Source organism: Leopardus geoffroyi, chromosome C2, assembly GCF_018350155.1.
Source record: "Leopardus geoffroyi isolate Oge1 chromosome C2, O.geoffroyi_Oge1_pat1.0, whole genome shotgun sequence".
NCBI classification, from domain to species: domain Eukaryota; kingdom Metazoa; phylum Chordata; class Mammalia; order Carnivora; family Felidae; genus Leopardus; species Leopardus geoffroyi.
The window spans coordinates 116,445,237-116,450,275 of NC_059333.1; the positions used below are offsets into that span (position 1 = coordinate 116,445,237).

The window sequence follows — 5,039 nt, forward strand, 5'->3', positions numbered from 1 at the left end:
ATGTTTGTTACACAAAGTGTGATTTTATTATTTGAGTTTTAGTTTCAGCAGAAAACATTATTGAAAAGGATGCAAAAAAGCACAGAACAATTGTTTTGACTGAATTTAACATTATCAGCCATTTTCCTTTTTCCTTCCCTTAATTACCTGGTTTGTTGACATATTTAGCAAGTTGGTTGGAAAATCAGCATCACAAAATTCTGTAATACAAATCACAAATAGCTAGTGACCGGTTCTGTTGCCATAAAAACATTGTAAAGAGTGGTTTGCATGGGCTCAGAAAAAAGGCTTTCTTGCCATTTCGCTATTAGGAAACAAAAACGGCAAAGGATAGAATTTCACATTCACATGATAATCAAAAATAGTGTTCTCAAGGTCCATGTAAAGAAACATGGAACCAGATTACTTATTTTTCAGACACGTGTGAGAATTCGCAACCAATCAAACTTTCTTCTTTCCTCTTCCAACAAACACAACTGAAGTGCGAACTTTTAGGGATAAAGAGATAAAGTAACGTGAACACTTTTGTTTTCTTCGTTACCCAATCAAAATTCCCAGACTGTACCTTTCATTAATTCTATGTTATTCTTCTAAAACTCAGTTTTTTTCAAAAAATAATAATAAAGACAAAACATTTTTTAGAGCAACATATACTAAGTTTTCAGTTGGGGGATGTTTTTTTTTTTGTTTTTTTGTTTTTTTTGTTTTTTTTTTTTAATGACTTCTGAAAGCCTTTTGACGTGGACTCCAAAAAAGGCATATATATATATATATCCTTAGAAATGCGTTTTTAAAACAGTAAAACCCTGAGAATTTCAGAACTGGATATTCTCAGCTGCCGCTGTGAGAAAAATCGCGGTAGAGGGATGAAGCCTGAAAGTAAAATTTTAGCTGCTGGATAACGAGGAGATTCAGCGTCAGAAGCGGATCAGCTGGCCAAATGGTAAACAGGCCCTCTCGGAGCAGGGTAGCTTGAAGCCAGTGGAGTTATTTGCGAGATGGGGAGAGAGGCCCACGTGACGCGCGCACGGATGGCGCGCACATGGCCCCTTCCCCCACTGGGCCTGTCCAGTCGGCTCCGCCAAGTGTGGACTCGTGATTCAAACTGACAAGAACCTTGCTCCCTCCCTGATCCAGAAAGAAAGAGCCTTGTCAAGTCGAATATCCTGCTTGCTACACAGGAGCCGTGGTGCCAGGAACAATGGGGGGAACTCAAAATGGGCCCTGGATCAGCCAGAGGCCTCGGGCCCTGGCATGGCTGCTCCCAGGGCAGCGAGAAGTGTAACTGAAGCTTAAATGGCATTGCGTTCTTTTTTGGAGGAAATGCTGGTTTGTTTTTGTTGTTTTGTTTGCTTTGCTTTTCTGTTATTTGCTCACTTCTGAACTTTGAAGGCCAGCTTGGAAAGTAAAATACACATGTTTTGTTAAGGAAAACAAATAAATACTCAACAGACACTTACCCAAAAAACAAATTCTGTTCAACCGAATAATAAACACATTAAACTCCCCTTACACCAGATGAAAGAGCCATTGGGGGTGCGGGTGTAAAGATGAATAAAACCTTTGGTTTCCAGGGGACTGACACAGGCTGTAGGGGGTGACACTGTACATTTACAAGATACAGGAACATCACAGAATTTAACGGTTGAAGGCCTGCTTTTGATTTTTTTTTTATTTCCCCTCTGCTTGCTCTGTGATCTTTGGCCAGTCATTTGACTTCTGCGCCCTATTTTTCTACCTGTGAAATATTTATGAATAACTAACTCACAGGAGAAGTATGAGAATTAAATAATATAATATGTAAAAAAAAAAAATGCATTTTGAATGCATGAAGTGCTCTACAAAAAGTTAGTTATAATTTGGCCGGAGGCAGGCAGGCAGGACCCGTGGTTTCTAGCTCACATTCCTGACTTGATCTTGCTCTGTATTTTCAGAGACAAGGTAAGGTCCCTTTCAGAGCTCAGATTCTATCTTCCAGCAGAATATATTTCAAGAAAGAATTAAGTATAATAGATAAGAGGAAGTGCCAAAAATAAATAAATAAAGCCCTGAGGAATAAAGGACCATATCCAACAGGGGTAATAGCAGAAGTCTTCTCAATTAGAGCTAACACATACCTGATGGAAATGGCAGATTCCCACAATGGGCTGCTTTATGCTGGTATAAATGCCCCAAAACCAGTGATCACTGTTTCCTAGGATTTCCATTCACAACTCCAATCTACTGTGTGTGAGCGTTTCAAAGAGATTGGTCATTAACAAGTGAGGAAGCAGGATGCAATGCACTGGCACCTAGAGTTGGCTTTGCAGTTCCATCTTTTATCCGGAACAATAGAGGAAGGACATCTGTGCTTGGAGGCTGTCCTCCCCACCAAACATAATGATGTCTTCCCGTTGTTTAAAGGGAGAATATCTTCAAAATGAGAACGATTTCTGGGAAAATAAGTTTTCTGTAAGGTAGTGAGGAAAGGGTAAAAGAGAATACGGTTGCCAGGTGAAACACAGTTGTCACAACCCGGAAGGCTGATGTTGACGTTTGTGAAGGAAGGGCTAGGTCTGTAGCCCTGCAGCATCAGAAATATCTTGAATACTCATTAGAAACAAATTTCCTGGGGGTGTGGGAGGGGTGGTGGGAGAAGATGGTTCAGTTGGTTAAGCGTCTGACTCTTGGTTTCGGCTCAGGTCATGATCTCTCAGTTCGTGAGTTCGAGCCCTACATCAGGTTCTCTGCTGTCAGCTCTCTAGCTCTCTCTCTCTCCCCAAAATAAGTAAACATTAAAAAAATTTTTTTAGACACAAATCTCCTGAAGCAATAACTCTGATTAGAGTTTAGAGCTTGGATCTCTGCATTTAAAAAGAAACCCACACCAAGAGTGAGATGTATGAAGTTCCTGTCCCAGACAAAATTTTTATGTGGTTATTTAAGAATTTGTATCAGCGGGGCACCTGGGTGGCTCGGTCAGTTAAGCATCTGACTCTTCTTTTCGGCTCAGAACACGTTCTCACAGTTTGTGAGTTCAAGTCCCACATGGGTCTCTGTGCTGGCAGTGGGGAGCCTGCTTGGGACTTTCACCCTCCCTCTCTCTTTCTCTCCCTCTCTCTCTCTCTCCCTGCCCCTCCCTCACTCATGTTGTCTCTGACTCTCTGAAAATAAATTTACAAAATTTTTTAATTAAAAAAAAAAGGATTTTTATCAGCATCTGATATTCTCATGATTCAACCTACAGACCACTTGCTTCTCGTGAGAGTGTCGCTGAATATACACGTACCAGGGACCCGTAAGTGTTAGCAAGTCCCAGCAAAGAGGAAACCTCCTTTCCCTCCGTTTAGGCTAAATCCTATAGGACCCCAACTGTGACATTTAGCACCTTTCACTGCATTGATCTATCAATGTGTTTCTCTCCTCACCCTTGACTCAGGGGTCAAAGGTCCTCAAAGGTAAAAATGATTTTCTACAATTTTTTTAAATTTTATTTATTTTGAGAGAGACGAGCACAAGCAGGGGAGGGTCAGAGAAAAAGAGAGACAGAATCCCAAACAGGCTCCGCACCATCAGTACCAAGCCCCATGCGGGGCTCAAACTCAGAAACTGCGAGATCATGACCCCAACAGAGATCAAGAGTCCCCCGCTTAACCGACGGAGCCACCCAGGCGCCCCCACGATCTTCTTCATTTTTAAATCTAAGGTCCTCATACAGTGTCTGGCAAATTTCAGATGCTCAATAAATGTTCATTGACTAGAACTAAAACTTGGGCGCCAAAGAAACTTGCCTCAGCGGTGAATGTTAGCGGAGAGCCAACCCCAGAAAAGCCGCTGCAGTTGGCAGCTGTGGAGCGATCGACGAGAGATGACAAATGGTTGGTTTGGCAGGAGTGTGGAGTTGAGGCTGGAAACAAAACAGGGCAGTCCCACAAAGGAATGCACCGTCTGTATCTATTATAAACTCTAGTTCAAAGGAAAACACAGAGGAACCGAAGAAAAACAACTTCAAAGCGTCAAGCATTCGGCAATATTTATTAAGTAACCACTACGTGCCATGTAGTCTGCCAGATTCTGGGGATGCAGCAGAAAGCGGAAAAGATGTGCCTGCCCTTACAGAGCTAATGGTCACACACATATCAAGGTGCTACGGGGGAAATGTAGAAGGGGCTACGAGGATGTGTACTAGGAAGGCCCAAGTGTGTGTGCCTCTGTGTGTAGCTATAGCTGTTAAGATAAGGGCTGAGGGGCTGGTGGGGAAGATTTGTCTGAGAACATAAGATACAACCAGAACCCTGAAAGGATAGGTAGGACGTGATCAAGGGAAGAACAATCTAGGCAGATAAAATTATATGTATAACATCTCTGAAGAGCTTGTCACATCAGAGGAAATTTTAAACATTTTAGGTAAGTCATTAGAACAACAATTCTTAATGTTTAAAACATTTTAGGTAAGTCATCAGAACAATGATTTTGAATGCTTATTGGTTCCAAGGCAGTCACCATTATTTCCTGTGGCTGGCTGTTGCAAAATCTGCCTGTCCTAGCTACCAGAACCAGAAGCTCCGGGGTAGACTTCCATCCTTAGGCTGCTCCTTAAGTTGTTCTGTAATGGTGACAACTTTCTTTTTTTATGTTTATTTATTTTTGAGAAAGAGAGAGAACGAGTGTGAGCAGGGAAGGGGCAGAGAGAGAGGGACACATATAGAATCTGAAGCAGGCTCCAGACTTTGAGCTGTCAGCACAGAGCTGGAGGCAGGTCTCCAACTTGTGAACCACGAGATCATGACCTGAGCTGAAATTGGATGCCTAGCCAACTGAGCCCCCCAGGCGCCCTAGAGTGGTGACGTATTTAGCCAGGGAAGTCCCATTGGAGAAGTCACTTGATTTTGGCACCTCCATGGTCTGAGGATGTAGGAGAGGAAGGATTTTTGAATATTCTCAATTGACCAAAATACTATGCTTTACAGAATAAGTTTTTTGGACGTAAGAGAGAATTTTGTAGCCAAATTGTATTTTCCCCAAAAGTAATGACTTATACAGGAGCTTTGTAAAACTCA

The 5,039-nt window shown here is 42.1% G+C and overlaps 1 long non-coding RNA gene across 1 annotated transcript; it reads right to left on the reverse strand.

Moving 5' to 3' along the window:
• Nucleotides 1–717: 717 nt before the first annotated feature.
• Nucleotides 718–2,671, reverse strand: LOC123576169. Its single transcript, XR_006701202.1, has 2 exons — nucleotides 2,118–2,671; nucleotides 718–1,397 (listed from the first exon to the last, which is right to left on the reverse strand). It is a non-coding gene; the product is annotated as an uncharacterized LOC123576169 (long non-coding RNA).
• Nucleotides 2,672–5,039: the final 2,368 nt, after the last annotated feature.